A 25542-nucleotide genomic window follows, 5' to 3' on the forward strand; every position below is an offset into this window, starting at 1 on the left:
CCTTGTTGTAACATGAGAAGTGATTCCTAGCTCTGAGATGTCCATGCAGAGACCACAGACGCATGCAGTGACTCAAGTTGGTTCTGAGATGGGCCAGTGTAAGGTTTCCCATTAGGTAGATTTCCCACAGCTTGGCTTAACGTCCTGGTGGCTTATAAGTGAGCATGCCTGGAACTGCTTGTCCCTATTTTTGACTCGGCTGCCTACGATTAGGGTTTGAGTATTCATGTGGCCTGCTTCTATTCTGGGAGTGTCATTCATTTTTGGAACCAGAGGATATTTAATAAGCACGAATTGTGTGTCAGGCTCTGTGCACTTAACAGTGAAGACTTCTACAGCATCCCTGCCCTCAAGGAGCTTAAGTCTAGAGTGGGAGATGAGTATGACTATACAGTCATCATACAAGATGGTAATGTGTGCAAAGTGCTAAGAAATCTAGGAGAAAGTCGGAGTAGGAGGGTGTTTTGTACCAGAGGGTAACAGAACAGCATTTTGAAAGGACTCGGTGAGGGGAAGCCCAAGCCACCTGTGGAGGTGGGTGGTGTAACCTGCGAGTGTAGACTGAGCCTGCAGGGAGAGAGCAGAGTGCAGGGTTTAGAGGAGATGGATGAGATACATCTATGGAAGGAGTAGCAAAATGATCTGCATTCTCCCTGAAGCACTGGAGAGCCACTGAAGGATTGAGTAAGAAGTTGACACATTTTTGTGTCTGGAATAGAAGGGACTGTTGGGCTTTTTTATATATACTAGGCTAGAATATAGGGTGAATAAAGCCCCTTGGAGAACATGAAGACTGGTCATCTATGTTGGGGTGTAGCTGGAGTGTTGAGAGGCCTGTGCCTTCTGTGCTGGTTAGGGCCATGTGGCCTCATTCTGCCAGGTGGGAGGCCCCATCCTTCCACTCCTCTCTTGCCCTTGTCGGGCACTCTAAGCCCTGGCTATTGAGGAGCGTCCCTGAGACAAGGCTCTTCCCCAGAGTCAGAGCCATGGGGAAAGAATGAGGGCTTTCGTTGATAGATTTTCTGATTTCATCAGCAGCATAGAGCGGCTGGGGCTTATCACCTGGGACCTGGGGTCACCCTTCTGGCAGGGAAAAGGGCTGGAGGGGTCCGCAAGATTGGATCTCTTAGACTTTCCTCTGTCGTGGTTGGATGGAAGAAAAAAAGCATTACAAGATGGCAAAGATCTGTGGGTTGTCCTTGTTCTGTGTTATTTATTTATTCTTTTTTGGAGCACTGAGCTGTGGGTTTCAGTTTCTTCTTCTCAAAGATAGAGAAGGTGGGGGAAGAGAGGTAGCTGGAAAATTCCCTGTGACTGGGAGGAGATGGAGTGAGGTGGTCCCCACGCTGATGACTGGAGAGCTGCCTTTGAGTCCAAAGATGGCTCCCCATCACCTTGTCTCTCCTCCCATTCACCTCTCTCCTCTCAGATTTGGTATCTGCTCAGAGCAAGAGACTGGGGGCTGTCCAGGCCAATCCATGCACCCTCTGCCCACTCTCCAGTCAATACCAGCTTTCCCTTGTGGTTAGCTTCCTACCACCAGGGCAAGCCCTGGAGATGACCAGGAAGAAACTTTGTTCCTATTCCTCGACTCCCTCCACATTCCTGATGTGGGGGGAACCTTTGGTTTTTGGGTCAAGGAAGCGGAGAAGATCAGATGGGGCTGGCTCAGAGGCTGGGCTGCCCTCCCTTCGGTCCGCATGGGTGATGCGGATGCAGAGAGAGGAAAGGGTGAAGGGAGCCACTTTCCCCCCGCTTGCTCTTGAACACACTTCTCTTTCTCTCTCTCTCTCCCTACTCTGAACTTGGCTTGCTTCCCGAACTTTTTCCCAGAGTGGTGTCGTCACTGGCCTGCCGGCAGGTCTGGATGTTCTGCCAGCATTCCAGAGAGTTTATGATCGCTTGCAGATGCGCCTCCAAGAACACACTGTACCCAAAGCAGAAATTAATGCAGGCTTGACTACCGTCCAAGCCCATACACGGGAGAGAGGAAAAAGAAAACAAAAACTGTTTAATGCTGTTTATAAATTATACACTAGCTGATGAAAAATACATTTCTTGCCTCTCCCCTTTTACTCTCCACCCCCCACCCGTCCTCAGTCCCCCCCACCCCCACCCCCGCCCCTTCTCGCTTTCTGCCTCAAGAGCCTACACTGAGACCAGAAGAATATGGTTTTGCTTTTTAGCTCCTGTTTTGGCTGGGATCCGAAACCCTGCTGCTGATTCACAGCCAGAGTATTTTTCCCCTTTACCTGATGAAATATACTGATTTTCCAGCCCAGATGGGGTGTTTTTGGTTTTGTTGTCTGGGTTGTTTTTGTGTTGTTTGGTTTTTGTTTTTTGGCCAGGGATTGTGTTTACAGCAAGTATCAGGTTCTGTGACGGTGCTGGGTGCGATGCTAGCCCCAGGGCAGATAAATCCCCCACATAACTGCCACCTGAGTGCTGCGGTTATGTGCCTGGGTCCCCCGGCCCTAGTCAGGCCAGCTGAACCGAGAAAGTTCGGAAAGTTCATTGCAGGTCATGGTTTTAAACAGTGTTTTCACCAGTTCTCTCCCACCCCTTCACCTACAGCCCCTGTGTGAAGAGGGGGTTCACATGTCCCTGCCCCCAAATACACATGTCTCTGTCTCCATATGGTGCCTTAGCAGGGGTTGGGGAAGCTTGTTCCATCTACCCCTCTGGATCCCAGCCTCTCCTCCCACCACGCAAATCCCCCATCCCAATTTATTCTATAAATTCGTTTCCACATTATGTCTATCCATTTACATGGCTTTTGTGTTTTTTAATACTGCTAATGTTTATCATTTGCCCAACAGGCTCGACAGATTTTGCTTCCTGTAGAGCATCGAGGCTTTAGAGCCCCCTCGTTGCTAAGTAGCAGTCTCCCTGTACTGTAATGGGCTGATTTTGTATTCTGTTCAGCGCTGTATCTTATTTTTGTATGCAAGACAAAGTGTTTTGATGGAGGACGATTGCGGCAGTGTCTGGAGGCTGTTTGGAGTTTTATGGGCTGTACAGTACACTGTGTGCTCTCTGAACAGAACACAGGCTGTTGAATTTTGGATTGGATTTGTCATTTTTCCCCCCTCAGAGAGGAGCCTGTCAGATAGAACATTACTTTGAGGGTGGAGGGAAGAAAGTGGAAATTATGTAATAACCTTCTTCCTTCTCCCTCTCTCGATGATTTTTCTATCTCAGCATAGGGTGGTTTCTTCCACACATACCCTCTCTCATGCCACCACATGATTTTGCACAGCTAGAGGATGACGGTCTTATTAGGAAATGAATGGTGCCCTAGAGGGATGGATGCTAGGACATCTGCCTGTCTGCCATTGATTCTCCTAGTCTCCCTTTCCTCTCCTTTGCTCCTTCCATCCTTCCTACATTCTGGGCTGGCCCTTGTTATTGTCTGAGGATGGATAGATAAGGGGTTATTGGGGAGGGATATTTACATGGGATCAACCTGATAGTGGCAATGCCATTTCTGATTTCCAGGGTCTTTTTGTCTTCTCTTGGCTTCGCAGACGCACACCCTGCTGGAAGGGTTCTTAGGAGGCCTGGCCTTGCTTTCTCTTGCCCTTGGCCCCATTTCCCAGTCCTCTAACCAGGGTGGGCCTGGGTCTCTGTATCCAGGCTGTGCCCAACGGGCCCCACCCTGCTTTAGGCATCCATCACGCTACTGTGGCTCTTACTTTCAGTGCTCTCGTCCAGGTCTCTGTGGTGGCAGGTATTTATTTTTCAGCTCTTCTCTTCTTCTATTTCTCCCCAGTCTGCTTTCATCTCACTTCATCTCTTTGTCCCTGTCCTTTGTGTCTGTGTCAGCCTTGGCCTTTTCTTGACACTCCTGTGTATTTTCTGTCTTCCTTCTTATGTCTTCATCTGTCTTTGTCTCCATCTGTCTTGGTTGGTCTTTTCTCTGTCTCTGTCTTTGTCTCTGTCTCTCCCTGCCTCCCTGTCTCCCTGTCCTAACCCACCACCTCAAAGTGTTTTTAGCTTGGAAGCTGGGCAGTGGTTGGAATGGAAAACAAAATGTCACTCTGGCCCAGAGGTCTCCCCGGAGGGGAGGACTCTTGAGCCGGTGTCCCTAGAATGCTCCCAGCACCTAGAACCTCGTGTGCTCTTGTCCCTTGCCTCTCAGGGGCCAGAGTGGGGCTTCTCTGGCTTGGCCCCTGCTTTTCCTAGGTCCCTGGATGTTCCCAGCAAACCCCAGTTGTGTTGAGGATGGGCAAGTAGTTGAGCAGGGTTAGACTCTGCAAGGCCCTTATTGGACTTTGCTGGTACTGTGCTCGCCTGGGCCTGTACTGTGCACCTGAGTGCAGGACTCAGCAGCCGCCCTCATGTACTCATGCCCTGGCAAAGTGCCTGGCACATAGGAGTGTTGTGCACTGATAGTATTTGTCGAATAAATGAATATCCTGTTATAAAAGTATTTGTACTACTAGGGCAGATCTGGGTTTGGTGGGGCTTGAAGAGTACTCAGTTTTGGGTGCTGTCCCTCAGAAAAGGATTATAAATACCAAGTGTTAGAGCCCCTCTCAGGGAAGGGGTCAGTGCCAGGGAGAGGCCTGAAGCTTCAGCCTTACTGGCTTCCGGGAGAACAGGTCTCGGTGAGCCACTTGACAGGTTGCTGTGAGGGGTGCCACTTGGAACTACTGAGTGGGGTGGCTCAGGGCTGAAGATAGGAGGGTGACATCTGCCCAGCTCTGGCGACCTTCAGAGCCCGGGACATCTGTGCTCACAGGCCTCAGGTTTATGTTCCATAGAGGTCAGGCCAAATCCTCCTGCCTTCGGTAAATGGCTGCAGGTCGCAGTGGGCCTGGAAACATCATGGTATTTCACACGCTCTTCTCAGTGAGGCTGCTTGGTAGGGATGGACCCTGAGTTCCAGCTCACCCAGAGCCACCAGGTAGGCAGCCACTGTTGGTAGCATCCTGGCCTCCACACTTAACTCTCGGTGACTGTCAATGAAATGGCATGGCATCCACTCCTCTCCCAGGTGTTCAGCTGCCTAGGTCTGTGGCTGGGGCTCTGCTGCCTTCTTGGGGCAGTGGAACTGCAAGTATGGTGGGGCAGAGGACTGGTCTATGTGTGTGTATGTGTGTGTGTGTAACCATGAGGGAGAGGGGGCCTGGAGGTAATGGAAGGTGTTTGCAGACATCTGGGCATCTGTTCTGTGGAGCTTGCAGACTCATCCATTAACTGAGGTTGGTGAAGATTGCAGGATTAGACAGTCCTCTGGGTAGAGGGACTCACTTGTTGGAGGGTCTGGAAAAGCTGCAGTGATATTCCTAGAAATGGGGACAGAGTCCTCATCAGAACACCATGTGTGCATGTGTGTGTTTGTGTGTGCAAGCATGGGAAAAAAGAGATTGAGAAGAAGCATTTACATGAAATACTCAAATTTGTTCCTTTGCTGTAATGGGCCCGCACAGACCATTACCTTGAAGATTTAAAAACTAAATGAGCTCATCATATCAAGTGACTTCCACCGACATTCATGCTTGATTGCAAAGCCTGCTTTACCTTTGAATTTCAACTTCATTGTTTGTTATTAATTCTCAGATGGTGGTGGTGTGTTTCTACCTTTTGGATTCAGCCATGAAAATGTTGATTTTGTGTGATGGATGTGAACATTTCTCAACAAGACCCCACGGAAGAACCTTTTCATTTTAAAAATAGCCCCATGACCTTTAGGGCTTAGACTGGAGTTTCTGAGGAATCCAGTGGGCTGAGGCAAGACTTGGGTTGACTTGAGAGGGGGCAGAAGTTTGTATTTTTTTAATTTAATAATTTGAGTTTCATATGAATGATTCTGTGCTCTGTGCAATACTATGCATTTTCATAACTGTCTCTTTCACTTTGGGTAAAGGAAGGGAGGGAAAAAATAACAGCAGCAGCATTCTGTGGGCAAAGGAAGAAAACAAGAGAATGGGGCAGAGAACAGGCTAAATTTAAAATTGTAATTGGCTGACTTCCACTGGCTTGCGGGTGTTTTAATGACTCATAATAACTTCATTTAAAACCAGCTGAGCAGAAAATAGATTGGAGAGGAGCCTCGGGCCATTATGGATTTGTGGGTTTTTTTTTTTTTTTTTTTTTTTTGACAAGCTTGGTTTTCAGCAGCCAGGAAGCCTCTCAGAGAGGGCTTGGCTGTGTTCTCTCTCTCTCTCTCTCTCTCTCTCTGAGGGTTGGTGGTCTGCCCAGGAGAGATTGTATAGAAAACAGGGCGAGTTTTTTTTTTTTTTTTTTAAACTCTTCCTCCACCCCTCGCTTTTTTTTTTTTTTAACTGATTAAAAATAGATGCCTTGAGGTATTATTTTAGCATCAGTAGGATTTTTTTTCACCTTTGATGTGGTAAATGGAACATAAATAAAATTGTTTTTGAAATTACTGAATTAATTAGGTAGTAAAGCAACTACAATGCATAAATGTCCTTGGCCGTCTGGTTTTTCTTCCTAACCCTGATCTATATTTGTAGGGCGTTCCCTTTTCTCCCCAACCCCCTCCTCCTCTCTCAGCAACCCCTCCTTCCTCTGAGCCCGAACCTTCCCTTAGAATGGCAAGATTCTTTTATCATCCCGGCAACAGCTCAATGGTTTTCTAAAAATCTGTAGGATTTTGACAGTATTGGTTCTATCTGGTTGTCTGGTCAGCTCCACGAGTTTTGGGACTTGCCAGAAAAGGCTTTAACCTGCCTCTAGTTGTTTTAAATAGGTCCTGCCTGTTTCCCGTGCCAGGACTGGTGCCCCACCCGCGAGTGTTCCTTTTTCTCTTCTCTTTTGAAAAGTCAGCCGACTCAGCCCTAGGATGCGTCTGTCTGGGCAAGACGAGAGGCCGCCCCCCGTCTGATCGCTCTTAGCCATTGATCTATCCCCCTCTTATAGCACCTGTCACCTTCTTTGTTACACAGCTATTTATTTGCTTGGCCTTTTTTGCCTACTAGACTCTAAGTTTCTTGAGAACATGTGATTTGTGTCCCCTTATACTACCTTGCTTAGTAACCCAAATGGTGGTTATAACTTAGTCATTTGAAAAATAACCTAATGGGTGAGTGAACAGGCCTGCACATGGTAAGGAACAGACCTGAGATGCTGCCTGCTTCCCTCCAGCCCCAGGAGTCAGCAATCTGGATGAGAAGACAAGGATGGAAGGCGGGGACCTTGTCAGTAGTATGCTCTGTTGCATCCTCACAGCCGGACACATAGCAGGCTCTCAGGAAATATCTGTTGAAGAATTGAAGCGCTCAGGATGCGTGGTTTGGGTGCAGGAAGGAGAGGAAGACATTTATTGAAACTTGCTGTGTTCCAGGCACAGTGCTGTGTGGTCTGCATATCTGAACTCAATCTTTCTTCAACTTTGGAAGACGGATATGCCGATTCTGTTTTGCAGATGAGGACAGTAAAGAGTTAACTTGCCTAAGATCATAAAGCTAGAAAGTAGCAGGGCTGGACTCAAACCTCCCTCTCTTTCTCTCTCCTTCCACCCTGCATCTTGCTTTTCTACTATAGTATAGCATGCTGCTATACCTAGCCCCTGGCCTTGTGCTATATGAGTGCCTAAATGCCTGCTTCTCTGTTTGTAGAGGTAACCAATCTCTCAAACTGGGGAGCTAAGACCAGGAAGGCCCTGTGCCCAAGGGTCCTGGGGGTGGGGAGGGTGGCATAGTAATTGGCTACTGCCTGAGTGCCTTGCACCTGTGCCACCAGGAGCAGGTGTGGCTTATTAGCCTCTTCCTGTTCTGCCAGAGGAGCATGTGTTCAGTGGTTGTGAGTTGTGGCTGTGAGTTCTCCGCAGTGCCTTGTAGGGTTGGGCATCGGAGGGTTCTGGGAGCATTGCAGGAGGGTCTGTGGGTTAGTGTGTGGCCCTCCCACCCAGGGAGAGCTTGACTGTGTCATGCCCCCCACTCCTCCTTTCCACGACCCTGCCACGTAGAGAGGCGGGGTAGGAGGAGAGAGCTGCCTGCGGTCCCTCCTGCGTGGTGATGCAACGGGGTGCTCTGCTTCTGGCACACACAGCCTGTGATGCTGGAGTGGGGTGAAAGGGGCAGCTGACCTGTGCTGCAGCCCAGAAATGTGAGAGCTGTGACCACTTGGGCTGTTACTAGCACCTTAGACTTCAGGCGTCTTGGAGTATGACACGTCAGGAAGGTTGTGGCCTCCCTGACCTTTCAGAGTATGTCCAGTGAAGCTGGACCATTTGACATGAGGCTGGTTATGTCCGTTCTCTGACAGCCTCATCTTCCCCAGGCACACGCCAGGGATGCTGGAGCTTTCTCTGGGGAGCGAAACATCAGCCAAATGGGAACCAGATGGTGAAGGGTGAGCAGCAGAGAAACTTCGATGACTACTCTGGGTCACACGTGTGGCCCTCTTTTGTGGGAAATCGTTTGTGAAGTCATTCATCAGTTAGCAACTGAACCTAGGGCCAGTGGTGTGCAAAGCTAGGCAGGGCGGACAGAGAGGTTGAAGCCAGTGTCCTTGTCTGCAAGAAGCTGGTGGTCTGGCTGAGAGGGTGACACGAGCCCTCTGGCAGGAGAAGGCGTTGAGCAAGGCTGGGTGTGCTCATTGTGACCGCAAGGGGAAAGGCTGAGCGCTGCAGGCATTTAGAGCGGGGAGAAGTTCCTATGAAAACTTCGGGAAGGAGGTTCATGGGATTTTGATGAGGTCTTTGCTCCTGGAGTATCCAGAAGGAGTGCTGTGGTGGGAGTGGGCCTACTTTTCTGGACAAGAGGAAACAAGAGCTTCTGTGAGTTGGAACCAGCCAGGCAGGCACCTCTTTCCTCCTCATCCTCCTCTGCCCCCAGCCACCGAGCAGAGATTTAAAGCCCAGTTTCTTGCACTTGGGAGTCCTCCGATCCCTGAGATGGCTGTGGGCCTCCTTGGCCTGGAGGCTGAGAAACACTGCATTAAAGATGAAAAGCTGCCACTTCAGGGTGCCCTTCCAAGTTGAGGCATCCACAAAACAAACACACATGTGAAAGCGAGGCTTAACATTGGGTGCAGACCCAGAAGATTGTAAATTTCTCATATAGGAATTGATGGACTAAAAAGTATGTTACGAGTACCTAGAACCCCATAAAGCCTAGGTTGAGAAGACAGGTCAGAGGGCTGCCTCTGGGTGAGGCTGAGGACAGAGTTGGTCACCCTGGAGGGCAAATGGAGGAAGTGTCCGAGGACTGTCTCAGGATGGGCTCCAGCCCACCTCCTCGGTCCACGTGGGTAAAGCCCCTGTGCATGCCTTTGGTGAAGACGGTGCTTGTTCACCGCATAGATGGATGCCAGTGGGAGAGAGGGGCGGATGCCTGTGTAGTCAGGGGCTCCTTTTGTTGGCTCTCTCCAGGATTCAACCTGACAAAGACATCTCTTCCAGACTTTTCCCCAGTAGTTAACGCACTCCCTCCTCCTTCCCCCAAACCAGTCCTATTTTGATTGGAATTCTTTCACTTGCCTGGGACAAGGGGAAAAAAAAAAAAAGCAAATTCTAAACTTTTCATTAGGTAGTTGGGATAAAAAGTCTTCTGGGGTAGTTGGATTAAACCTCAGCAGCTCTCTCACTGACTATTATAAGCTAATTGAGCACAGGGAGCTCATTGGCGGCTGCATTTTTGTTGGAGTAATTATGCAAGGCCACAGTCGTTTTCAGTAACAAGGTAACTCCGGGTAAAGACAGAACTCTCTGAAACTTTGGATTTGCTGGAGTCTTACTTCCTCAGTTGCCTTTGCTAATATGAACCCAGGATAAAGGCCCAGAGCCCAGATATTTTGGGAGGCCACCATCTTGCCTGAATGTCCCAGATCTCCCAGTGCCTTCACTGGGGCCTAATGGACATAATCCAGCACATCTGAGAGAACACTGCTGGGGGGCCAGTTTTGCATTAATTGAGATTTGGGGTCTGGAGTCAGACGCTCTGGAGTATAGGCTCGAGAGGCACAGGTGCAGCCTTTGAAGCTGACCCGGGAGCAAAGAGAATCACGGTGCACTGTCTTCCTTACTTATCTGTCCACCGAGAGCAGGGTCTGATGATAGATAATGAGGCCGAATGATACTCTCTGTCTCTAATGAGGTCCTGTCTGTCCCAGCCGAGCAAAGCATGGACCAGCGTATGTAGGACTGTGATGACAACCCTGGGGATCTTTTCTAGCCCATAGGATTCTTGATGGGGAAACATTCCTAGACATGCAGTCCTCCCACTGAACTCCACCCCCGTCCAGAATCTCTATCAGGAGCTGGGAGCCAGCTCAGTGGGCTGGGAAGGGCCTTTCAGTACCCTTTGGAAGGGGCCCTGCAGCCTTGCCAAGCTGAACGTGTCCTCTGGGTGGCCTGCCTCACCTCTGGCCTGCTGCCCATCAGGATTGAATCATGCCCCTCAGAGGACAGCATGTCACTGTGCTTCCCAATATAGCCCCCGACCCCCCGAGGTGACAGGAAGAGTCATTGTCACGGGAGCAGTCCATCTTTCTGACACCACAAGGCCGACGTGGCTTTCTTCCCTACTGCTCAGCCCTGCACAGCCTGCAATTCTGCTCTGGAGCGTACGTAGAGCTCATAGAGCTATTTTTTTTCCTACTCTCCATCTCCCACTTTAGTTTTCAGAACTTTATCTTCAGTCTCTGGCATGGACTCTCTGCTTCCTTCCTCCATCTCAACGTTATAAAAGTTTGTCACGGTCAGAGGCTGGCTGAATCGAAGCAGGAATGTGGTGTTTGGTTAAATTGTAAAATTAGCTGGGAAAGTTAATGAGGCATTCCGCCTCTGCCTGCTGAAGAGCAGGACGTTTGTGAAGGTGCTTCAAAGCACCCTGCCTGAGAAGGAAGGAAAGGGAGACAGGAGCAGCAGGGGAAGCTGCCCAGGAATGTAGAAGAGCCTGGTCCAGGTGAGTTTCCAGGCCTTGGATGTGACCTTTACTCGCTTAGCTGAATAGGACCTGAGAAGTCATCCCCTCAATGCTCCTGCTTTGGTTCCAGCTCCATCTACCCACTCTGAGTCCATAGGAGTTCCCTACTGCGTGTCCGAGAATGTCCCACGACCGCACATAGCTGGCCATGGTTAGCCATTCTAGTGCCCAGATTTCTTTTTTGTCCTGGGCAAGGCAGAAGAGACAAAAACTAAACACTTTGTCTTAGAAGGAGCCCATGGTAGAAAGGAGGAAAGCAAAGATAATGACAGTGGCAGCTAACATTTCCTGGAGGCCTACAGGTGCCAGATACTGTGCCAGATTGCTTTACTTCATCATCTCGTTTGAGCCTCACAAGACCCATTTCAAGTTGGTACTGTTAGGATGTCCATTTTACAGATGAGGAGACTGAGTTTACTGCCTAAGATCACCTAGCAAATAAGAGACAGAGCTGTGCTGTGACCTTGGGGCCGCTTGACCCTGAAGCCCCGGGTCTTAATCTCTGAGGCAAAGTTGTTTCCATCCCCTTTCCAGGCTGCCCACTTCTCCCAGCCCATGGCTCACGTGGTACAGATCGCACGCTTGCAGATGCTCACCCTGAAGCTTTGGAAGTCACGGTCTCAAAGGTGTGCGCGGAAGAGCTGCCAACAGTCTATTTTCTGCGCACACCGAACTTGCAGGTCTTCTAATTACACCAAACAAACATTTCTGTTTTCAAGCAACTATGGGCTTAATATGGCAAATAGTTTCCCACCTGGACCTTTGGCATGGGGGCAGCCAGAAAAGACGAGTTTTGTTTTGTTTTGGTTTGTGTTTTTTCCGGCAGGGAGATGGTTCATACTTAGAATGGGCATTAAGTATGGCAGGCAATATTTCTGTTTTGAAAAGTGTGGCATTTTAAGGCTTCTGAATTTTGAGCCTGCAAATGTCAGTGCCGTCGTTGTAATGTAACACCTCAATTATGGTGCAGGGGGTAAGGAAGCCAGACTCTGAAACCTGCAAGGCTCTTTAGATCCACAGCCTGAGCCACAATTAAGGTTTCAGAAACACCAAAGGCAAGCCAATGAGTGTCATTTTTAACCAGTTTGAACATTTTACTACTTCCTAACATCAGAAGCACCTGGGCTAGAGAGCCCGCTTCTTGTCCTCAATAAAGTGATTAAGCTGAATGGGTGTTGGGGAGTATTATTAGGCTGAGAAGGGCTAAAAATAGACATGCTCTGTTTTCTAAAAGCCACAGCAGGCCTGGAGAGACTGGCAGCCTCGAGGTGCCACTGAGGGGCCCGGGGAAGGGGAAGGGAGGGTGGCAGTCTCTGGGGCTCCGTGTCTGAGATGGGGATGGTGGGTGTTGTGACGGATGGGTCAGGTGCTGGGGCCTCTTTCCCAGCTGTCGCCGAGAGTGGAAGCACAGTGGAAGCACATCCGTACCTGTATATGTGTATTAATGAATTTAAAGTAAGTGACAACTCCGGAGTCTCTAGGAGGGATGCCTGGTTCTAAAATTTACGTACTCAGCCCCAAGATAATTGAATCCACCTGCTCTTCTGGAGGGAAGGAGTCCAATCTGGGCAGTGAGTAAAGGGCAGACTATAAGGGGCACAAGCAGAGGGACATGGGGAAGAGCAGAGGCCTTTACAGCTGAGAGTGAGGATCTGCTCGGCAAAGCCTTGATTAACTAGGATGCTCAGAGAAGATGTAATCAAAGGACTTTTTGGTGAACTGAAGGTTAACCAAGAAACCTTGTCTACATTGGTCTTTGTCGTTTGCTATCATTCGTCAATGTGAGAGTCCATTTTTCTACTTTCAGCGAATGCCACTGATTGTCTTTTTATGATAGAACATCTTGCTTGCTTAGAAGTCGAAAGGAGAATGCCTAAGAAGGGAGTCAAGCATGGAGGTATATGCCTCGAGTTTTATTATAAGTCACTCTAGAAAATCAGTTGTACCTTTTCCTTCCTACATGTTTTCATACCTTTGAGCTCATTCTTCTCTACAATAGCTTTAAGTGCTGGGAGGGGCAAGGAACATGACTTCCACTTGGTAGATGGAGAAACAGGCCAAGAAAAGCAGGATCTTAGAATACACTGAAGTCTAAGCAGAGGCAGGTCTAGACCCTGTGTTGCTCCCAGCCCAGGCTTTCTCAGATAGACAGTGTTGTTTCAGGCCTGGACCAGGAGGTGAGAGTTGTTCTTAATGGGCAAAGGACTCAGAGAACAGAGTTAGGTGGGCTTCCCATGCTGCCATCCTGATTGAGGTTTTTTTTTTTTTTCTTTTTTCTTTTATGCTACTAGCTATGAGACCTTGGGCAAGAGAAGTAAGCCTTTTATTAAACCTCAGTTTGCACATTTAAGGCCAGGCATGGTGGCTCCTGCCTGTAATCCCAGTACTCTGGGAAGCCAAGGTGGGCGGATCACCTGAGATCAGAAGTTTGAGACCAGCCTGGCTGACATGGTGAAACTCCATCTCTACTAAAAATACAACAATTAGCCGGGTGTGGTGGCATGTGCCTGTAATCCCAGCGACTTGGGAGACTGAGGCAGGAGAATCACTTGAACCCGGGAGAGGAGGTTGTGGTGAGCTGAAATCCCGCCACTGCACTCCAGCATGGGCAACAGAATAAGACTCTGTCTCAAAAAAAAAAAAAAAAAGTTTGCACATGTATAAAATGGGGGATAATCTTAGAGTTGTTGGGAGAATTCAATGGCATATTGCATGTAAAGTAGGTGGCACAATGCTTGCATCATAATGAATAGGCAACACATGTTATTAGTATTTTTATTGTGATTACTGTCAACACTATGGCAGCAGCAGCGTTGTGACTCCTCATTGCAGGGCAGCGTGTGTAGGATCTTGTAAGGGAAGGCGTGAAGGTATTGGTGTTGTGTGTCTGTTGAGCTCCACTTTCTGTGCTGGGCACCTTCCTGTGTATCATCTTATTTAAACCTTCCAACAACCTTATAGTCCCACTTCTGAGTGAGTGGTGTCACTGCTGTTGTGCAACTTTGAAGTCCTGCTTTTAGGGTAGGAAGGATGTATCATTATCTCTTTAACAGGTGAGGAAACCAAGGCTCAGAGAGTTTAGCTGCTAACGCTCCTGGTTTAGCTAGTGGGTAGCTGAGCTAACATCCAAGTTCTGTCAACATCAAACCCAGGTCCTCCGCTAAACTGCCTGTGATGGGAGCAAGGGCCCAGCTTAGACAGCCTTCTATGCATATACCGAACCCTGCCTCTTCCCTGCAGCTTGACCGGGATGTCTTCAGGGTCTATGGCACTGCTTCCTGGTGGACTTTCCAGGAGAAGAGAAGCTCTCATCTGCAGGGCTTGTACAGCTCACAGCCCATTGTCAGCAGATAACTTGTATGCAGAGCTCTGCCAATTGGTTTCTTGAAGAGTGCAACGGTTATCACACTTGTGACAGCATCTGGAGCCTTCTAAAAGGCTTTCTTTCTTTTCATTTGTTGAAATATTACCTAAGGATGTTCTATCTTAGAAACAAAATACACACATACACACTACAAAGACAGTCGCAAGTGGCATTGGAGAGAGATGCTGGGAGAATGGAGAGGACAGGGGATTCTGAGAACCAAGCAATGAAGGAATTATCAATATCGAGATCCCAAGGAGATCTCAACATTGTGAGAGGACTCGGCATTCTCTTCGGTCAGTGGGAAATGAGGGAGGCAGGAACCAGCATGGAGAGAGTGAGGGAGGTCCAGCACGCCATCGAGGCTGAGGAACACTGCCTCCTGTTCCCTTTAAAATACCTCCAATGAAAAGTTAGTTGGCAGGAGTGTCAGGAGATGCTGGCGGACCGGGGCAGGGGCAGGGGCAGGTATCAGCTTGAAATGGGTGGAGTAGGCACTTGGATCCTGGCCACCAACCCTGGAGGGGTGTTAGTTTTCTTTTTTCCATTTCCCAGCCAGTATTGTGAATCCTACTCAGGGGAGACGGGTGTGTGTGTGTGTGTGTGTGTGTGTGCATGTGCGTAAAATCCTCCATGCCACCTTTAGGGTGGGGGCCTGTGACGGAGCATTCTGAAGCTGCTTCAGAAGAAAGGAGCAGAATAAATGAGGACGAGAGGAGACCAAAGGCTCAGATCACAGGCTGAGTTTGGGGCTGCTGGGGGCCAGTAGAAACTTCTCTTTTCATTCTGAACTTCTCTCCTGAGAATCCCCAAGTGGAGACCTGGGAGGCGGGTGATTGTTGGTGTTTAGGAGTTGCGGAGATGTCCCATAAAATCATGGCAGAAACCCTTACTCTTACGTCCCTGGCTTTATTATCCAGCCTTTCACAAATGCCAAGGTTGCAAAGCTATCTCTCTTAAACAAAACAGAGTTATGAACACTTGAAAGCCCAGGTATTCCCTGGAACTCGGGTCAGTCTTTGGCACAGCTGCCCTGGCCCAGCCTGACTCTGGCTAATGATTCTCCCAATGTCTGGACTCTCTGTTCCACTTTACCTGCCTGATAGAGCAGAGTATTCACCTTGAGAAGGATTCTGCTGGCTGAACCCGGGAACCCAGCCCTCACTTGGTCTCAACAGCACCTTCCAAACACCAAGGGTTGTAGGCATTTGAGATCTCGTGTACGGCCACGTTTAACTTTCTTTGCCATGAGCGCCCAGCTTCTCATGAACACCTGTTCATCTTTTCTCCCTTAGAGATGTCCCAGTTTAAAACTTGTCATTTCAAGATAGAGAGATGAAAGGATTCATCAAGGGTTACACAGCTCAGGCAGTGACAGTCAGGACCCCAAGTCAGTTTCTTTTGGTACTTTGGAAAATCTTGGGTGTGCTGGCCGACAGAACCCTCCTTGAGCCAGTTATCTACCCTGCCTCACCTAAGGCTGGTCCTGTCTCCCATTCCAAATAACATAATATCATCTATACGAGAACCCCAGAGAACATAGTGTCTCATTTACCCAGGCCATTTACTTATTGCGATTGGGCCTTCTCCCAGAGCTGTGGGGCTGGAAATACTGTGGGCTGCGTACCCTGTAGGCTGTGGCCAGGGTCTGTCCTCCTGAAGCTCGTCAGCTTGATGAAGTGAAATTATTCCATAATCGTGATAATTACTGTGACTTGAGCACCTGCTGTATGCCAGGTACTTCATACAGGTTCTTGTTTAAGCTGTCACGTGAGGTTGAATAGCTTCGTTCTCAGGAGGGACATGAGGCTGCGAAGTTGATGCTGGTACCATACCATCAATGAGCAGTAGAACTCTAAAGCTGTCTCTGGCTTTGAGCTGCTGTGGGACTTCTTTTTTTCCCTTTTTCTTTTTTTTTTTTTTTTGAGACGGAGTCTTGCTCTGTTGCCAGGCTGGAGGGCAATGGCGCGATCTTGGCTCACCACAACCTCTGCCTCCAGGGTTCAAGCGATTCTTCCGTCCCCACCTCCTGAGTAGCTGGGATTACAGGCATGCACCACCACGCCTGGCTAATTTTGTATTTTTAGTAGAGACGGGGTTTCTCCGTGTTGGTCAGGCTGGTCTTGGACTCCCGACCTCAGGTGATCCACCTGCCTCAGCCTCCCAAGGTGTTGGGATTACAGGCATGAGCCACTGTGCCCTGCCTGAGACTTCATTTTGAGGGGCCTGACCATTAACCTCTGAGAGATCTCTCGGTTGGCAAGGCATGTCTGGAAGGAAGTCTGGTTCATCACAGCAGGGGCTGACATTCCTATAGTAAGAGAGAGTTTGTGTGCTTGTGCTGATCACCACCATACCATGATTGCCCAGTCATAGAAGTTACCAGGAGAAGAAAGAGATTAGAAGCAATGGTAAGGTGAACCCCTGAGTCATTACTCTTAGACTTCAGGAAGATTTGTATTTTTTTTTTTTTTTTTGGAGACAGAGTATGCTTCTGTCACCCAGGCTGGGGTTACAGGCACAAGCTACTGCACCTGGCCTGTATTTTTAAAAAATCTGCAACAAATTTACTATCCTACTTGCATTTTATTTAAAATAATTCACTCATGTATTTTTAAAAACATAAATCACCTCAAACTGGTTTGCATTCCCTGGTTCCCTTCTGGGTAGGCAGTAGGAGGGTAATAATACCATTAAACATTGGCCATGAGTGATGATGGGAGCTGGCGGTGGGGGTGTCATTTCCCTGATCTCCTCCTGGGGAAGACTGATCTGACCCTGTCTTTACTGGTGTGTTTTGGCTGGAAAGGTAAGAATGTTTTAAATGGCGTGATGTATCTCTTGCATGCATTTGACGTTTGTGCGTGTCTTATACCTTGCTATTATTTTATCTCCTCGTGTCAACGATGATGTTGGTGTTAATGACAACCAGCATTTATTGGGCAGTTACTGTATGCCAGACAGTGTATTAAACACTTTACATATATTACTTACATGAATCATCCCTGAAAGTGTGGCATAAACACTTTGAGCCCAGTTTTCTAGGTAAGAAACAGGCCCAGAAAAGAGAATTCAGTCTCCAGGGTGGTAGCTAGACATGGTAGAACTGGGACTTGAACCAGAGTTTGTTTGATTCCAGAGAGCGTGCTCTTCACTACCTTCCTGTGCAGCTTAATATCGAGTGCATGTGTGTGTTCTGGCTGTGGACAGTGTTTCTAAGCCTGTGGGATTACCTGCTGGTGCTAAAAGGAGTAACAAAAGAGCTTTCCAAGCCACTCTGCCTGAGAATTGAGTTGCAGGGATAAGGGACAAGGTAGACCTGTGTGCTCCCTGTGGGACTTGAGAGAGGGACTCCAGGCTCCCAGTAAGAGACAAGGGCACCATGCAGCTTCCTAGTAGCATCACATTTATTAGATAGGATAAGAAATGTTCTCTCAGCCATAGAGATGTCTCACCATTTCCTCCTGACCCATTCCAGGGTTTCCTCTTTTGCAGAGTGGATATTTAGCCACACATGAGGTGTCAGTCATTTGCCAGGTCACTGGCAGGACACTGGCTTTTGGAGATCTGAAAACCACCTGTCCCCCATCCCAGGTGACTCCCGTTTTTCTGTTGCTCAGCCCAGGAGACTTTCCTGGTGTCTTTCTCGGTCCTGTATCATGAGTTCATTCACCCTCCCATCCTGTAGTGAGGCCAGGCTCTGAGGACCTTTCCCCACAGCCTTGTCAACCACAGCTACCCTTGAACCACATCCTGGACCGATCGATGGGGCTGGTTGTTTTCCTTTCAGCCAGCATTTGTCACCTGCTTTCCCTTTTCCCTCTTTCCTGAATCGGTGTCCCTTCCAGAAACTCTGGTTCTGGATCAGCTTTTTGTTTTGTTGATAAAGGAGAAAGAGCAAGAGTGAGAGAGCGAGAGAGCGAGAGAGAGAGAGAGCGAGAGAGAGAGAGAGAGAGAGAGAGAGCCTTCAAGCTCCTCTCCGGGAGTACACATCTCCTTGAGGGAAAGAACACGCAGTGCCGGCCTTTGGAATTGGCAGCCAGTGTGCTGTTCTCTGTCTGATAAGAGGTACTGTAAATAAAACTGTACACCGTGGCCTGTTGTAAAATGCCCCGCGTCTGTACTCATTGTTCTGACAGCTTATGCTTTTTTTGGGTCTGCTGTTTTGGTACACTCTGTACTTCCTTATGTAAGCAGGCGTGCAGATCTCATCAGAACATTCAAGATGTTTATTTTAAAATCTCAAGGAATTTTGAAAAAAGGACACACCACTCAGCATTAGATGCTGGCAAACATTAGGTGTTTTTTTCAGTGGTTCTTTTTTTTCCCCCTTCTTATTATTAGCATGGGGGTGGGAGAGGTTTTGGAGAGGGAGGGATTTGGATTTTTTTTTTTCTTCACTCATTGGCTTCTGCCTTCTTTCCTTCAGAGAGACACCACCCCCTATCTGATTGCAGTCAATGTCTTCTGCTTCCTTCCTGGATGCCCGGGACCTCCTCAGCCTCATTTCTGGTTAGGGCAGGTAGGGAGGGAGGCTGTTTGTCAAGGGGGTGAGGGCAGCTGCAGGGAGCTTGTCATGGCTTCTACTGGATTGCAGCTTTAATTGTCACTGGGATCCTGGGCGTTTAGAGGAAGCTTTATATTTTTGAAAGTGCCCTGCTGGCTGTTCCCGACTTTGATTCTTGTGAGTTGGGGTGATCCTTGGCACAGAGGGAGAGCTGCTGCCACACACGGAGGCCTCAGTCCCACCTCTGGCATGTGCGTCCTCTCTTTCCACAAAACTTTAACCTGCTTTGAACCTTCCTCCTTCCTTTATCCCCAACCTTCTGGAGGTGTCAGGAAGTCAGGGAAAAAGGAGAAGAAGAGTTGGGGGTCTGGAGAACCCAAAATGATCAGGGAGCTCCTTGCAGAGCGGTGCTTAGAACATCCCGAAGCCCTCATCTGCAGGGTCCCTGGGAGACTGGCAGGGGCAAGGATATCTGCCTGTCTCTTTCACAGCTGAGTACCTGGAATCTCAGATAAACTCAGAGCCTGGGGTATGGAGTAGTCACTCGGCAGATCACTGCCCGGGGTAGGAGGCTCACTGACTGTAATGGAGGGAAGGCTTGTTTGTTGGGTGCCACAGTGAGCATTGGACTGGGTTGGTAGCAGACATACTGATGAGAGGGAGGTCTCGCACCAGAGGAAGCAGACAGCCCCACTTCCTAACCTTTCCTTTCTTTTCCTCTCAACTGCCTAAGACCTAGCCAGAGACCATGTCCTTGAGTTTTAAATAGGGGGTAGTAGAGAACTGAGTGTGCAGAATAAGGACTCTGCCACCCCCTAGGGGACAGACAGCTTGGCAGTACCCTGAGTGGCCATTGCGCCCTTCCCAGGTGAGTTCTGCACCTAGGAACCTGCCTGGGGCTTTCTTTGCTTAACAAGCATTTAGTAGGCACAGACTGTGTGCCAGGCATGGCGCAGGGCATCGGGGATATGGTAAAGCCCAAGACAGGTGGGAACCTGCTCTCACAGAGCTCACAGTCCACTGGGAAGATGGAAGAGAGCCCCAAATACAGGACAGTCGAATGGGGCTCCAGGGGCTTGTCCAGAGAAGATTTCAGAGCCAGGCTGGCGAATAGCTGCTGACATGGACATATTGGTTCGATGGCAGATTTTTCTGCTCCCTTGAACAAAACAATCACTCATCTTTAAATTAGAGAAACAAGGTGGGGGGTGTGTGTGTGTATGTGTTCATGTATGTGCACGTGTGGTGCCATGTGTCCTTATGAATGTGAGACTCACTTTACACAAGATAAATGGCCCCCAAATAACTGTACATCCAATTCCAGTAAAATCAGCCATACTTTAATTGCATGAAGGGAGCTCTTTCTTTAAAGGAAAAGTGACTGGAGATAAATGGTAGCTGTGACTTACTGGTTCTGTATATCTACCCACCAGCTGTGGGGTGGAACACTTTCCCCACCTTGTCGCAACTCTCCGAGGGACCTCCCCTTACTGCTTCCATTTTACAGCTGAGGCGACAGGCTCCCTGAGACTGGCAGCTTGCTGAGGGTCACAGCTGGCAACTATCTTGCCTGGGATTTGACCTCTGATCTGTCTGACCCAAATGTTGAGCTCGTAACCACACTGCGCTGCCTCCTGAGGTATAAATGGCACCAAGGACCTCTGCTGTCCACAGAGTGTTTTGTGATCTGCAAGGAGTTTCGTATTCATTCATGTCTATTATCTTGTTTGCTCCTCACAGCAGCCTCACGGAGGCAGACAGATAGGCTTATGCCCATTTTACAGATTGAGAAATCAGTTCATCGAGGTGTGGTGACTAGTTGTGAGTGGCCAGGTTAGGCGTGGGATCTCATGCCTGCACCTCTAGATCCTGCTGTTGTCCTCGGTTTGCTTGGATCTGTGATTGCTATGGATAGCAAGGGTCTAGCGCCCTTTATCTTCCACTGTTCTCCCTCTGCTATTTAATTTCTTTCCCACAATCTATCCCTTAACTTCCCCCATCCCCGCATCTCCTATCTCAACCTCCCTCCATCCCGTGCAGCTGGCCTCCTTGCTCCTCTTCCCTTGCCTGGCGTGGATGTTGTCACGTGGTGGCCTTGCTGTATGCAGATGTCAGCGCATCAGGGAGGGCCTCCTTGACTACCCTGTGTAAAAGAACAGCCCCTGGCACTCTCTGTTTATCTTCATTTAATGCTTTGTTGTTGTTGTTGTTGTTGTTGTTTTGAGATAGGGTTTCACTCCTGTTTCCCAGGCTGGAGTGCAATGGTGTGATCTCAGCTCACTACAACCTCTGCCTTTCGGGCTGAAGCTGTTCTCCTGCCTCAGCTTCCTGAGTAGCTGGGATTTAAAATCAGCCACCATGCCTGGTCAATTTGTGTATTTTTAGTAGAGATGGGGTTGCACCATGTTGGCCAAGCTGGTCTTGAACTCCTGAGCTCGAGTAATCTACCCATCCCGGCCTCCCAAAGTGCTGGGATTACAGGCATGAGCCATTGTGCCTGGCCCTCTTCACTTAATTTATTTCTCTTTTTATCGCTTATCACCACCTGGCCTGTTTTATATTTACTTGCTCTTTAAAAATCCACCCTCCCCTCTTGAACATAAGCTCCCTGAGGGCAGGGATTTCATGTCTTTTGTTTATTTCCTGTAATCCACCTCTTGGCATACAGTTACTGGACATTCAAAAACCAGCTCCCGTGTATAGGAAGGATATGGCAAGTCATGGCCATCCCTGAGCTGTGTCCCTGGAGTTCTCCCTACTCCAGGTTGAGCCCCAGGAAATTTTGTGGGTGTAAATGCTGCTGCTAGGTCCGTGCACACCCGCTGTGTTCAGCTGGCATGACCTTCTTCCCTCCTCCTTTGCCCCCTCCCATTGATGCTTTATAAATGTATTAGTGGCTGCATGATGTCACCGTAATGCATTTTGGGAATAGCCATGTGGTTTATACACACTTGAGTTGCTTTGAATGCAAACCTGACATCATACTGAAGGCAGCAGTGAACAACATATGCACAGTAAACAGGCAGCGACTGTCTTATTGATTAACAGATGAGGCCTCTATTATCGATCAAAGCTTGGCGAGGAAATTTATCACTTTTAATTTCAGGGCTGCCAAATATTTCTGCCTCTGAGCCAGCCATTACAGAGACAATTTAAAGGCACAAGACTCCTTGGGAGAGAGGATTTTGTCTGTCTCGCTCTGCTCCGCTCACGTGTCCGTGGAACTGCCTGTCTTGGCTCTCACCCTGGAGAGTTGGGGGGAAGTCAGAGCCTGTCCGGGTGGGCGTGGGAGTACTGGGGCTTTGTGAGTGGGGGCTAGCAGTGGGAGCTGACATTTGTGTTATCCACGTGTAAGGAGGGACCTGGCCCAGAGTCAGTGAGGACAGGGGCTCTCACACGCTCAGCTCAGTGTCGTGACTTCAGCGAGGTGGGGGTGGAGTGGCGGGACTTTGAAGGCAAGCAGATGTGGTCAGGCTTGGGCCGAGGCAGCCGCTTTTACTAGATCATGTGTGCTTATCTGTCTTCATCTTCCTCTGCACTTGTCTGATGGTACACATCCGGCCCTTTATTTCCTACCTGGCCTCCTTCCTTTCTCTCTGCTTCTCAGTCATTAAAGCGAGAAGCTCCTCCAGCCCACAGTGATGGCTGTTTTCTAAGAACCCTCCGGACCACATCCCTTGGAAGCCTGTGGCATGGTGGGCTCCTCGCCGACTGCAGGGCTCCAGTGTGGGAGCCCACAGGGTGCCCTCCCCTTCCCAGCCAGTGCTTCCCTCTTCGGGCCTTTGCTTCCCTTTTCTCCTTTACAGAGCCGTGAGAGCGGTTAGAACCCAAGGAAGAAATACAATTAAAATCAGATTCCTTACAGATCCACAGAAAATCATTGATGGCTAATGATTTGGGACTGGGGGCAGTTTCTAATTGTGAGGGAGCTGTGACTTCATCCAGCCCCAGCTTTCCCTCCAGACCCACTCTGCTCTTGGAGGTGCTGTCTGCATTTCCAGTGTAAATAGATGAAAGGTAGTCTTGGCTACTACCCCTGCTCACACACGTCATCACTGCTTCGCCATCACTGGGGGCTAGAAGTTTTTTTGGCTCTTTCCTCAAAGCTCTCTAAGCCGTATATCAGGTGCTTGGCCTGAGGGTGCCCTGTGGCTTGAAGGGACACCCAGAGGTCACCATGGGATTCTCCGTGCCTCCAGGTGAAATTCAACCTCAGCCACCTAAGGCAAATGACAATATTTATTTTTAAAGCTTTTCAGGAGAAGTGAGTTCATATCCTCCCTGGGGTACTTCGTTACCCACTTATCCGGCCAGTCGACTCACGTTTATTCAGCACCTACTAGAGTGTATCCTGCTCATCAGTAGGAAGATAGGTGTCAGCGAGACAGAGAAAGTCGATACCTCCAGAGGACCCCACCTTCTAGACTTCCTCTGGGATCGTCATATTCTTCACTGCAAGAAGCATTTATTGGTATTGAAGTCTGTGCTGGAACAGCTTGTATTTGGGGTTGCATTCCTTCAGTATGTGCTGATTCTCCAAGGCAGAGGTTTCCAAATTTCTAGAAAAGTAGTGGAGCCATTTTTCCAGCCCCAAAGCCCTGATGTGTAAAATAGGTAAATTGAATTTTCATTCAGAGATGGGAGCTCAGACCCCACCCATGGAGTCTTATCCACAAAGCATCTTTGCAGATGGAACCCTAGGGAGGCCGAAGGGTACAGGGATTACTCTGAAATGAGGCTGCCTGTGTTTGAATTCACCTTTACTATGTTAACCACTGTGTGGCGTTGGGCAAAGTGCTTAACCTCTCTGGGCTTGAATGTACTCATCTGCTACATGGGGATAATGATAGCACGTACTATATAAATGGTGGTAGTTAGGACGAATGATACATATTAAGCATCTAGCATCATGCCTGGTATATAGTCAAGACTCAGGAAATCTGAGGTGATTTGAAAACAGCACTGTCGGCTACAAATTTGTGTAAAAAGTAGTTCTGGCTCGTACGAGGCTCTAATACAAAACTAAAACACAGGCATGTTTAAAGAAGAGCGAAGATGACCAGACACACTGGCTCACACCTGGAACCCCCCAGCACTTTGGGAGACCAAGGTAGGAGGATCACTTGAGCCCAGGAGCTCAAGACCAACCTGGGAAACACAGTGAGACCTCATCTCTAAATAAAAAACAACAAACAAACAAACAAACAAACGGAATTAGTCAGGCATGGTGGCGTGCACCTGTAGTCCCAGCTACTCAGGAGGCTGAGGTGGGAGGATTGCTTGAACCCAGGAGGTTGAGGCTGCTGTAAGCTATGATTGTACCACTGCACTCCAGCCTGGGTGACAGACAGAGACCCTATCTCAAAAACAACAAAGACAACAACAAAGTGCTAAGACGTGTTGAAAGGAACAGAGTGCAGTGGCAGATTGGAAAGGGCAGAAGAGTAAGGGACTGGAGAGCTTGATGTCCACAAACTCTGACCTTGAAAATGGAGTGGGATTGGAACAGATGGAGGAACAGGACTGAGCATTGCTCAAGCACAGCGACTCTGGGAAGGTCAAGCAGTGCCCAGAGAGGGCTGGTGAGGACAGCTTACCTATGGAGGTGGGTGGCTAACCGGGACAGGTTATGGAAGGCCTTGAAGCCAAGTAGAGGAATTTAGAGTCAGTACACATTGGGAGGCCTTGTATCTTCTTGAGTAAGAAAGTGTGAGGAATCAAGTGGCCATAGAGGAACCTGCATGTGTTGAGTAGATTGCGGGTGGCTGGTGGTGTGGAAACCACCTCGCGTCTTACAGTGTTCTGAGTGTGATGCTGCAAGGGCCTGAATGGGGTGGTGATTGCAGTGGAATCACTGCACCAAATGCCGTGGAAGAGTACATCTATGAGACATCTTGAAGGAAAAATGCCAAGGCTTGTGACAGGTGACCCCTGGATCAGATAATATAGTAGAGCCATGAAGACTATTAGCCAATGATAAAAAGTACTGTTTCATCTTGACATGGTGGCATTATCACTTTAAGCCTTCTAAATGACAGTTCTGAGAAAGTTTATTAAATTGAGTTGCACTGAATTAATCTTATTTATTCCACAAATGTGTATAGTAATAGGTTTCCACTGTGTGTCAGGCAGATGCAGCTGTGCACAAGATGACACGGTCCCTCCGCCAGGGAACTTACCATGTGGTGAGAGAGAAAGACAGGGCCACGGGCATTTGGAATGGAGCACAGCAAGGGCCAAAAACTGGAACATATCAGGTGCTATCGGAGCATAAAGGAGCCTTGCCTCACCTACACATGGGGGCCCGGGTATTGAAGTCGATGCATGAATGATGAATAGGACCTCCAACTGCACCATAGCAGCCAGGGAAGCGTGGGAGAATGTCAGAGGCAGAGGACATGCAGAAGAATGTGCTCAGGCCTAGCAATGAGGAAGAATATGGTTCCTCCAGGGAGCCCACATGGTTCAGTGTAGCTGGAGAAAAGAGAGCAAGAGTGAGGTGTGAGAGACGAAGCAGGAAAGAGGAGCATACCGAGAAGTGCTTTGTGAGTCACAGTAAGGAGTTGGAACCTTGTTCTTCAGGCACTGGGGAGTCATTCAGGGGTTTTAAATGGTCAGATGCAGGCAGCAGTTGGGGGTAGACGGTGAGTTTAGTTTTGGACACACTGAGTCAGAGGTCCCCGTGTACATCTAGGTAGAGGTATGTCAGCAATTCTTACCTTCCCATAAAGTACAGTTTAGGCAACAGGACACATTTCCCTGCGTTGGTATCA

At 48.8% G+C, this 25542-nt stretch overlaps 1 protein-coding gene across 2 annotated transcripts in view; it reads left to right on the forward strand.

Moving 5' to 3' along the window:
- LOC105476473 (zinc finger and BTB domain containing 16) overlaps positions 1-25542 on the forward strand; it is a 198016-nt gene that overhangs the window by 103292 nt on the left and 69182 nt on the right. The gene's annotated exons all lie outside the window — the stretch shown is intronic.

This window comes from Macaca nemestrina, chromosome 12 (genome assembly GCF_043159975.1).
Source record: "Macaca nemestrina isolate mMacNem1 chromosome 12, mMacNem.hap1, whole genome shotgun sequence".
In the NCBI taxonomy this organism is placed as follows: domain Eukaryota; kingdom Metazoa; phylum Chordata; class Mammalia; order Primates; family Cercopithecidae; genus Macaca; species Macaca nemestrina.